Source organism: Sapajus apella, unplaced genomic scaffold (genome assembly GCF_009761245.1).
Source record: "Sapajus apella isolate SASKATOON/1434 unplaced genomic scaffold, GSC_monkey_1.0 scaffold14, whole genome shotgun sequence".
NCBI classification, from domain to species: Eukaryota; Metazoa; Chordata; class Mammalia; order Primates; family Cebidae; genus Sapajus; species Sapajus apella.
The window spans coordinates 17223270-17235360 of record NW_022436954.1 but is presented as its reverse complement, the minus strand read 5'-3'; the positions used below and the strand labels follow the sequence as shown (position 1 = coordinate 17235360).

General features: G+C 36.3%; 1 protein-coding gene and 1 long non-coding RNA gene across 26 annotated transcripts in view; both read right to left on the bottom strand.

Annotated features, from left to right (window-relative positions):
* PHF21A (PHD finger protein 21A) overlaps positions 1-12091 on the bottom strand; it is a 198697-nt gene that overhangs the window by 128657 nt on the left and 57949 nt on the right. The gene's annotated exons all lie outside the window — the stretch shown is intronic.
* On the bottom strand, positions 1960-6565 carry LOC116555067. Its single transcript, XR_004270357.1, has 2 exons — positions 3181-6565; positions 1960-2877 (listed from the first exon to the last, which is right to left on the bottom strand). It is a non-coding gene; the product is annotated as an uncharacterized LOC116555067 (long non-coding RNA).

The following is a 12091-nucleotide window of genomic DNA, read 5'->3' as shown; positions in this document are numbered from 1 at the left end:
TTCTTGGACATCTCTGACTAAGCCATCTGACCAGGCTTACCATGATGAATATGCAAAGGGATCACAAAAAAGGAAAATTAACAGTTCCATCTTCAAGGGGTGTGTGTGTGTGTGTGTGTGTGAGTGTGTGCGCACGAGAGAGAGAGAGAAAGAGAGAGAGAGAGAGAGAGAGAGCGCGTATCCATGCAGGTACATATGTGCTACAAGATGAGACCGAAGAATAATTCTCAGATGAAGGCAAATCAGGGAGGAAAAGCAGCTACCTCTACACAACAAGGTGAAAATCTAAGGGCCTCGAGTAATGTGTCCCCTCCCAAAGCATTATTATTCTAAAGGCAGAACTGAACTATTAAGATTACATTTTCAACTCAAAATTCATAATTAAATGTAACGTGTATTTTGGAAGTTGATTTAGTGTCCTGATAAATGTTTGGTTTCACAGAACACTAGATTACATCTCTCATGGATAACAAAATAAAACACTTTTCATACTATATGTATCTGATTTACAAAATATCAATACGAAAAGGATTATTAGTGAAACAAATACCTAAAAGCAAAAGTACTAACTTCTAGGCTTCTTGTGATGTAAGTGTGTAAATAAAAGCAAGAAAAGCACAACTAATATTTTGCAAGAGCTAGGAAGAAAAATCATAAATGTGTTATGCTTTCTACCTCCAAAGTTCCTGCACCTAAAAGATTAAGTATACATAAAATCATTCTTAAGAGGAGATTTTATTTGAAGATATTATCAATATCTTTGTCAATAATTAGCCTTTCTTCATTATATAAATATAATTATAGATGTATATAATACATCTATAATTATGCATTTACATAATATAATTATATATTATATTATTATAATTATAGATGTATTATATAATTATATTATAAAATAATTATATAATTATAAAAATATATGTTATATATTAATATATTATATATTATATATTACATATGTAATAAAGCAAAAGTATTATATAATATTGTAATATATAATATATGATAGAATATATTATTATATATATTATATAATAGAATACATTATTATATATATTATATATATATATATAATTATAATTATATATATAAAATGCCATGACTGGTAAAAAGAGCCCCATGGCTCAGCATGGGGTTCTAACCTTAATCAGTGCTTCACATAAGCTAAACATTAATTTTTCTTTTGTTTCCCATTATTCAAGAACTCATATAAAATATTCCAGATAAATGAGTTTCAATCCTCATCTTCCTCCTGTTCTTCTTCCTGGTTAATTTGGAAGTAACATAATTTGTAACTCTCTTTGCTGTTAGCAAGTATGTGCAACCAATCACATAAATTATTCTTCTTCAAGTATTTTTTTGTGATATATTTCAAAAACCTTTTGGAAAAAGGCATCTTAAAAGTTACAGTGATCTTGCTCTTGCTGCATTCGATGGTTACAACCCCTTCAATGAGATTTCCAGTTTTTCCATTCACTTTCTCTTGGAGAACCAGCTAAAAATAGGCAGCATCCAGGATTCCATTCAAACCTTGCTTCTTTTCCTCCCCTTCGCCACAGCTGTTTCACAAGCATCCTCATGGCAGTGGAGGAAGAAAGTTGAACATTAATGTTTTAAGCAAATAAAATATATGATGCTTTTCTTGAGGCTTCTGATCCACTAAAATGTTTCTGAAAACTAAAATACACTGGTAAAAGTTGCACTCCTCTAATTATAGTCAAAGAAGAATTTCAATCAACTGATTAAAAATTTTTTTTTCTAAAAGGAAAAGCTGAAAGTCAGAGTATTAATATGACAGTAACCCTTGAAAATTATATTACATAAAGTTTCTTCTCTAACAAGAGTCAAACAAATCATTAACTCTGACAAACTACCAACATACAGATTTGTCCTCAGATGATTCAGGAATAAACATACTATGCCAAATTGGCTCAGGGTTATCCAGTTTAGTTTGGGCAATATCAAACAACTTTAACTAAAATCTACTTACCTACTCCTACACATCTTTGTATGCCTGGGCCCCATTCTCAAAGATTCTAATTCAATTGGTCTAAGGTGCAGCCCTGTACGCAGGATTTTTCAAAAGCTTTTCATTTTATTAGGGTACAAGCTAGGGTTGAGAACCAGCAGTTTGCTAGTAGATGTGGGAATAGCCTTCAAATCAAAGACTAGATCTCATTACTCTACAACTGTTGAAAAAAATCATTCCTATTCAAATCATTATACCTTCACTAATATGCCACTAGAAGGTAAGTTCCTTAAGAAGAGAAACTTTATCAGCCTTGTTCATCACTGAGGCTAAATAGAATGCCTCCAAATAACAGACACTTCATAAATATTTGTGAATGAATGAATTAAATGCTGAAAGATTACCTTTCAGCTCTAGAACCCTGAAGCAATACAGTAGAAGCTCTCTTAACCAGTAGTCATTTGGACCAGCAGTTGATCAGATAAGGAGAAAGTGGTGGGGGGTGGGGGGAGTCATATAAAAGCAGGAAATCATGAAAATTTGATAAACATACCTAAGCATTTTATTCTAGTTTAAATGAACCTTCATTTGCTAATCTTGTAATATAGGACCAGGCTTTCTGTTTATATGGATTTACAGGTTAGAGTGCCAAAATATCTTTCTTTCATAAACCCTAACTATAGTGCATCTTCTACCATTTCCATTTTTGACTTTTAAATTATGGTGAAAACTTAAGATAATTGAAACAATCTGAAAGTGAATCCTTCTGGACATTAATAATTTAACCCATTCTGTTACAGTTGTCTTACCCAAATACAACTGAGCAGTAAATTCTTAGTAATTTTTTATCATTTCCAAAGCATTAAAGTATAGATTTCGTGAAAACAACTTGGTTTTTAAAAACTCTTTGGAGGCCGGGCGCGGTGGCTCAAGCCTGTAATCCCAGCACTTTGGGAGGCCGAGGCGGGTGGATCACGAGGTCAAGAGATCGAGACCATCCTGGTCAACATGGTGAAACCCCGTCTCTACTAAAAATACAAAAAATTAGCTGGGCATGGTGGTGCGTGCCTGTAATCCCAGCTACTCAGGAGGCTGAGGCAGGAGAATTGCCTGAACCCAGGAGGCGGACGTTGCGGTGAGCCGAGATCGCGCCATTGCACTCCAGCCTGGGTAACAAGAGCGAAACTCCGTCTCAAAAAAAAAAAAACTCTTTGGTTTAATAATAGTTAAATTACAATAACAAGAACAAATGGCAGAAACAGGTTGGGAAACAAACAGAGCTCACTCTTGATAACTGTTCTACAATTGATGGGAAAAGTGTGGACTGCACAGCAACTCACTAGAACAGACATTCAGAGTGAGGAGTGACAATTAAACCAGTGAGTCAGTTGAGACTTTGCTCTCCATAGAGCTTTTACTGTTATACAAATGCTAGCCACAGGTTTCTTTCCATTGACCTTTCCAATTCCCTAGGGCAGTCAATTCATCCCTTCACTAGCAGGTCATCTGAACTGAAATCCAACAAAATTACCAAGTCTATACATTACATCATCAAAAGACTGTCCTGCACAGAGGCAGCAGGAGTCATGAAATCTCTTAATGCAAACACCCCAACAATTTACATCCAGACTCCCTAATTTACCTTTAAGGCATTTATAAGTTACATAGCAGGGCATTCATTGAAAATATAATACGATCTAAGCCTGAAATCAGAATTTTTAAATGCTCAACAGACTATTTTACTTCTAATTAAAAGGATATGGCAATTTTAATAGTTTTGTTTTGTTAATTCAGAATCAGTTCCCATTTGGCAGGTGTCTCAAATGAGGACACTGGTGGCAAAGAACTGCTGCCACCAGGAGGCTCCTTAATGCACCTTTTATTGACAGTCTTGAAATTTAAAATATTTTTGCTTCATTACAACTCATGCAATACCTTTCCCAATGACAAGTTTTCCATGTAAACTGTTTTTTTTTTTTAAAGTTATTGCTTCTCTATTTCCTATCTTGAAGTAACAAGATACCCTTTATGTAATTTAATGCCTCCAATTTTCAATTTCATCTTATAAGGAGAAAACAGAACTATTTAAATTATTTTTTTAAGTTAGGTAGCAACTTAGCAATTTTGTTTTCATTCAAATCTTTCTCAAGAGAGTCAGTAAGTCCAACCTTATTCCATGGGACACCGGGCAGGAGATTCAGAGAGCAAAACAGGCTGCATTTTCACTGGGTTGGGCTGTGTGGGTCAGTTTTTATGACAAAGATAACTCAAATTATGTCCAGGTTAAATATGGAGGTGATGACAAAAGGAAAACTTTTACTTTAAGAACCTGTAAGCCCTGATAGTTCTCAAATTAGTATGAGCTAATATCACAGTCAAGATTTTAAAACAAGAAACTAAAACTTTTAAAAAAACAGGTCCTTGTAAATGTCTTTCTAAAAGGGAGAATGTAGACAGGAGAAATTAACAGTTTCTGTTAATATCAAGGAATCTAAACTTGTTTGACATAGACAATGTCATTTTTGTTGCCCATCAAACACTGTTTCACCTGCACGTTTAATTGACCAATAATGGCTCTCCCCAATCAATGAATCAGGATTTAGTTGCAGAAATACAACATAAATTTATTTCACATTTGCTGCTGCTTAAAAGACCCTTAGAGAGGGAAACTTTAAGATTAGCTATAGAATCCTTGTGCTTTGTGAAAACCCCGACACTTTTAGTCAACAATCCTTATGCTGTCCTTCTTCCCGGGACTCAGTTCCATAAAACAATTACATTTACAAGCACTAATTGTGGGCTGAGGTGCTTTTTGCTTATCTATTTTAAAAACTAATCAAGTACCACAGCTTAAAGGTAACTGATTTTATTTGCCTTAAATATAGTAAAAAAAAAATAAAAAAAAAAGATGGTTATAGTAAGTGCTGAAAAAGTTAAAATGTTAGCACACAAAAAAATATTATTAGCATTAGTCTCTTTTGGTTTATATAAAAACTACAACTGAGAACCTTTTCCCAAGTTCATTTTGTGCCTAAGGAAACAAAGAGCAGAACAGTTCTTTTTACTGGGTCATGTCCAGTGGGCTATTAATGCTTAAGACCTTTTTATTTTTCATCTTTGAACTATATAAACAGTTACCATATCAATGTACACTCAACTCAGCTATCTTTGCAGGTCTGTAAGTTTTATGGAAGAGGGTTTCCCATCAGCCTTCTTCAACCAGAATTCCTCATTTAAACCAAAAAACACAAATATTTCAGTGACTATTTTCTCAATTATCAATCTAGATGCACAGGAATGTTAATTCAGTACATATAACAGATGCCAAGAGCATTAGGGCTTAATTTTCCCAATGAACCCAGGCTAGTTTAGAAACTGCAAAACAGAATGAAATTTCTTGACTTAAAAAGGAAAAATTGTACTTTCCATTCTCCATGTTTTGCTTTTCAAACAGAGGAAAAGAGAGAGAGAACTGGTATCTCTTTCAAAATGTTATCTATAATATGACTCAAGCTGAAATAAGTAAAATCACCTAAAACCCTAACTCCAGTAGCAAGAGGTCTCACAAGTGCAAAAGGCACTAGGCTGTTCTAGAACTTATCCTAGCTCACTTGAAGGAGGACCTACCAAACTGAGATCAGGTCTCGTGAGAAGGCACTCCACACTAACCTTGGCTTAAATGCATCATAAATTTTCTAGATGAGAGCCGACTCAGAGGAGCAAAGTGTAAAAATATGGTGTTTAAGGGAATTTTCCTCTAAAACTCCAGTCTCACACAGAATATTTTCAAGTTTGTCACTGGGTGACTTAACTACTAACCTGACTGACAGGCACAAATCAAGAAAAAAGTCCAATCTGTTTTTGGTGGACATTCAAAACATACCTGTTTTCCTACTTTGCAAAGGTTTTTCTGTCAGTTAAGTTTCCAACCTGGAGAACTCCAGTCCCCTAACATAATCACCTCTAAGAAAAAGCCTTGTTAAATGTGAAGGATCTCACTTAAACCTGCAGAAAACAGAAACTAGAAAGTCATAGCCTGAACACCTCCTTACACTCTACTGCTGCCCCACCATAGAGGTGAGAGGAGGAGAAAGGTTAAACTGTTAATATTCTTAGATGTCAAGTATCATAACCTCAAAACTTCCAATCACTTACTTGGAAAAAATGAATGGAAACATCCAACAGAGGAAACATTATAGGTGTTTCCTTTTTACACTAGGCTTAACTGTGTCATATTGTTGGTAAAATGAAATCTGATTAAGACTTTGAAAGGATATTTTGAAGGCAGTTTAAAGGAAATTCAACTTCTAACAGATGACTAAAAAGGGCAGGAACTTAGTCTTGTAGGACTGATATATTCTCAGCATCTAGAAAGGTACCTGGCACATAGAAAGTGCCCAATAATTAGTTGCCAAATGAATTGAGGGTTAAAACTTTTCATTAGATTCAAGGTAGGAATTCTACCCAACATATTAAATAACTTCTCCTTTAATAAAATGACCCTAAAAATGGACAGTCTTTCTAGAGAGCAATTAGGTAACATAAAAGGCTTCAGAAACTTTTTAGAATATCTGCCTAACTCACAACTCTTTTCTCCGAGAGGGGCTCTCTGGTGTAGCCATGTCTGCATTAGTAATGTGGTCCCCTGGCTCAAGGCAGGCTCAAAACAGTCTCCTTCCAAAAATCTAGAATCAGAACAAGCCAGTGAGTCTGGGATGGTATCTAGAAAGAAGAAGATACAAACATGGCAACTTCGCAGTGACCAGCCTTCTGCCGGCTATGAATACAGGAGAAGCTGAGAAAGTCAATCTCTAGAGAGGGGAAATGAAGCAGATGCAGAGAAAGACAAAGAGACACAAGAGACAAGAGACTCCAGTTCCAGCTCCAAAAACTGCCCCAGGGTCACCCAAGATGCCCTAATACAGTTCCAATAATTCCCCTTCATGAATAAGCTAGTTGGAGTAAGATTGTACTACACCTATCAAATGAGTCTTCAAAAAGATATGTAGAACCATCTATTTATTTATTCCTTATCTGACTTTTTTAACATCTAGGAAATAATCAAAATTATGTACAAATATTTATGTCCATGGAGGTACACTGCAGAGCTAGGCATAAATCAGTAAAACATTGGGAATAATTTAAATATCTAAAAATAGTGAGCTGATTAAATAAACCCTGTATGATATGATACCCTACCCAAATGATAGGATACTAACAAGCCACTAAAAAATATTATTCCTGAAGAATAATTAAGAATGTAAAGAAGAGGTCGGGTGTGGTGGCTCACACCTGTAATCCCAGCACTTTGGGAGGTCAAGGCAGGTGAATCTCCTGAGGTTGGGAGTTTGAGACCAGCCTGACCAACACAGTGAAACCTTGTCTCTACTAAAAATACAGAATTAGTGGTGGTGCATGCCTATAATCCCAGCAACTCCAGAGGCTGAAGCAGGAAAATCATTTGAACCCGGGAGGTGGAGGTTTTGGTGAGCCGAGAACACGCCATTGCACTCCAGCCTAGGCAACAAGAGCAAAACTCCGTCTCAAACAAAAACAACATCAACAACAAAAAGCAAAAACAAAAACCAAGAATGTAAAGAAATGCTCAAGATATAGACAAAATAAGTATTTCTAAAATAATAAGCACAATACCAATCTCAATTTTATTTATTTATTTATTTTTAACAGACAGGGTCTCACTGTTGCCCAGACTGTAGTGCAGTGGTATAATCATAGCTCACTTTAACCTCAAATTCCTGGGTTCAAGCAATTCTCCTCCCTCAACCTCCCAAGTAGCTGGAACTACATACACACTTGCTACCATACCCAGCTAACTTTTTAAAATTTTGTGTAGAGATGGATGTTGCTCTGCTACCTAGAGTACAGTGCAGGGATTACAGGCATAAGCCACTGTACCTGGCCTTCATTCATTCATTCATTCATTCATTCGAGACAGAGTCTCAGTCTGTCACCCAGGCTGGAGTACAGTGGCGAGATTTTGACTCACTGCAACTTCTGCCTTCCATATTCAAGCAATTATCCTACCTCAGCCTCCCAAGTTAGCTGGGATTACAGGTGCCCACCACTATGCCCAGCTAATTTTTAAAAATTATTATTTTTAGTAGACAAGGGGTTTCACCATGTTGACCAGCCTGGTCTTGAACACCTGACCTCAGGTGATCCACCCACCTTGGCCTCCCAAAGTGCTGGGATTACAGGCATAAGCCACCATGCTCAGCCCATTTTATTTTTTAATACAAATTTATGGCACAGAAAAAAAGGCTCAAAGGATCTAAAACATGGAAGTAGGATCACAGTTAAATTTGATTTCTCTCTTTGCTGAATTTGCCAAATAAACATGCATGACTTTTTAAAAACAGGGATGGCCTGGCTGGTCTCAAGCTCCTGGCCTCAAGCAATCCTCCCATCTCAGCCTCCCAAAATGCTGAGATTACAGGCAGAAGTCACTACACCTGGACCATGATTTACTTTTATAAACTTTTGAAAAACCAAATGTTTAAAGAAATGATGGACTTCAATTCCTACTGTCAATATACTAGTCTCCTCCTATAGCTCTAAGGGGAAAAAAAGGCAAGAAACAGTAAGCTGTAATCTTAGCACATACTCATATAAAATTATACCATATAAAATAAGAATTCATTTTAAAGAAATTTAAGAATTCATTATTAAAGAAAAGAGACTATTTTTGAGTAGATGGAACCACTTATTGTGGTTTTGATGTGCACTTCTCTAAAGATCAGTGATGTTGAGCTTTTTTTCATATGATTGTTGGCCACATGTATGTCTTTTTTTTGTTTGTTTGTTTTTTGAGACAAAGTCTTGCTTTGTTGTCCAGGCTTCTCGGCTCACTGCAACTTCTACCTCCCAGGTTCAAGCAAGTTTCCTGCCTCAGCCTCTGGAGTAGCTGGGACTACAGGTGCATGCTGTCATACCTGGCTAATTTTTTGTGTGTTTTAGTAGAGGCGGGGTTTCACTGTGTTGCCCAGGCTGGTCAGGAACTCCTAAGCTCAGGCAATTTGCCTACCTTGGCCTCCCAAAGTGCTGGAATTGCAGGGGTGAGCCACTGCCCCCCAGTCATATTGTCTTCTTTTGAAAAGTGTCTGTTCATGTCCTTTGCTCATTTGGTAATGGGGCTGGTTTTTGTTTTTTTTTTTCTTATAAATTTATTTAAAGTCCTTAAAGATGCTGGATATCAGACCTTTGTCAGATGCACAGTTTGCAAACAAACTGTGGCTGTTTACTCCATTGATAGTTTCTTTTGCTGTGCAGAAGCTCTTTAATTTAATTGGATCCCATTTGTCAATTTTTGTTCAATTGCTTTTGGCATCTTCATCGTGAAATCTTTTTCCATACTTATATCCTGAATGGTATTGCCTAGGTTTTCTATCAGTTTTAGGTTTCACATTTAAGTCTTTAGTCCACCTCGAGTTCATTTTTGTATATGGTGTAAGGAAGGGCTACAGTTTTAATCTTCTGCATATGGCTAGCCAGTTATCCCAGCACCACTTACTGAATAGGTAATCCTTTCTCCATTGCTTGTTTTTGTCAGGGGTAGCTATAGGTGTGTGGTCTTATTTCCGGGTTCTGCATTCTATTCCATTAGTCTGTAAGTCTGTTTCTGCACTAGTACCATGCTGTTTTGGTCACTGTGACCCTGTAGTATAGTTTGAAGTTGATTAGCGTGATGCCTCCAGCTTTGTTCTTTTTGCTTAGAACTGTATTGGCTATTCAGGCTCTTTTTTGATTCCATATTAATTTTACAATAGTTTTCTCTAGTTCTGTGAAGAACCTCAATGGTAGTTTAATAGGAATAGCATTGAATCTGTAAACTGCTTTGGAGAGTATGGTCATTTTAATGAGTAAATCCATATTTAAGGCTTGTATTATTATATAAATAACACTAATTTGTTGGTGAGACAACTATACTTACTTTCTTGTACAACATTTTGCTATTCCTGGAACTAAATATTGACTTGCTTTGTCATTTGCTTGGTTTTCTACATTCCTATAAGTAATTCTTTCCCATACTTTCCAAAGAAACTATAAAATGTCTCCCAATAATGGCTCAAAACACATTGTATGATATATTGGTCCACTTTCTTAGCTTCATCTCTCCTAAGTCCTCCATCCTCCTGTTCAACCTAAACTGGCTGTTTTCTAAACCTGCTGTACAACAGTTATCTGGGTTTTTCCCTTCATCGAATGGGATTTTTTAAAAAATTGAATTTCCTGTTTCCTGAACCAGTGCCTTCATCTTTATTGGTTTACTTTCTTGTTTTGATGGAGAACTTCCTCCAATAGCTTCCTCAAAAAAGATGTATGGGAGGTAAGTTTTGTGACCTTGCATGTCTTAAAATGTCTCTATTCTATCCCCAGACTTGATCAAGAGATGGGTTGGGTATAGAATTCTACACTGAAAATCACTGTTTTTCAGAATTTGTAAAACATCATTCCAGTACTTCTAGCTTTCTTTGTTGCTGCTGAGAAGTCTAATGCCATCTGATTCCTAATCCCTGTTTACAACTGTTTTTGTTGTTTTTTTTTTCCTCTGAGGAAGCTTTTAAGATCTTTCATTCTTGTTCTGCTTAAGTTTCACCATGTTGTGCCTTGGTACGAGGGTGTGAGGTTCACAGTTTTAGGCACTCAGTGGATTCTATTAATCTGGAATTATATGCCCTTCAGTTGTGGGAATTTCATTATATTAGTTATTAGATGGTTTTCTCTTCTCCATTTTCTCTGTTCCCTTGTCTCAGAACTTTTATTAGCCAGGCATGAAACTTTCTGGGTGACCCTCTGAAAATTTTTCTGTATTCCACTGTCTATCCCCTACTTTTGTCTCTTCTATCTATTTATTGAGAGACAGCTTCAATTTCGTTTTCCAACCTTTTTTTTAAAACCAAGAATTGTTTTTGTTTTCTAATTGTTCCTTTATTCCTAGCATTCTCTCCTTGTTTCATTGATGCAATATCTTTTACTGATCTAGGGATCTAAATTTATAGTTATTTTGAATTGTCCCTTCCAATTCTCTTGGCCAGTTCTGACTTGCACATTAGCGGCTTCCCTTAAATATACGGTGATTCTTGGCTAGTTCATATTTAAGATTGAAGTGCTAAGAATGTGGAGCCACTAGAACTCTCATATACTGCTGGAAGGAATGTAAAATGGTACAACCACTGTGGAAAACATTTTGGCAGTTTCTTAAAAAGTTAAAAAATACACCTACTATACAACCCTGACATACTAAGGCATATACGAAGAGAAATGAAAGCAGATCTCCACATAAAGACTTGAACGTGAATGTTCAAAGTAATGTTATTTATAACAGCTAAAAACTGGGTTACAAAAGCAGACCAGTGTTTTCTTGGGGCCTGGATTGAGGGAAGGATGAGAGAGAACCAAGAACACTTCAGAGGTGATGCATATGCTCATTATCTTGATCGTGATGATGGTTTCACACCACCAAAAATTAGACTCTTTCAAGGTGTATCATTTATTTTACATTAATTATGTCTCAATAAGTCTATAAGAGAGAGGTGGGGAGAGGAATAGAGACAAAGAGAACTAAAAATAAAAGTGGCTAAAAAAAATAAGGTGTTAAAAATGAAATGAATTCTTTGGGGGGGCTGGCATGTTTATAAGAGGAGAGGCTCTTATTATTCTGTATACACCATATACTCTGTTTTCAGTGTACATACAGTCTACGTATTACGTGGCACTCATTCCTCCCCAAGGCTGTTACATGGTGCCTAATATCTCTGAGTTGAGTGCCTCTCTGGTTAAATTTCTCTTGAGTCAGACTGGCAAACTCTCTAAAAATAACCAGATAGTAACCACTGTAAGGCCATACTGTCTTTGTCACGACTACTTAACTCTGCCATTGTGGCACAAAAGCAGTCAGTTATAGAGAATATGTAAATGGAAGAGTGTGCTTGTGTTCTAATAACCTTACAAAAACAGGTGGCAGGCCAGATTTGGCCCAGGTGCAGGCCATAGTTTTACCAATCCTTGACCTAGAGAATCATACTAGACTTCCCATTTTTGAAGAACTAATCAATTTCTCTTCAGAAGGATACCCTGAAGTAATGGCTAAAACCACTT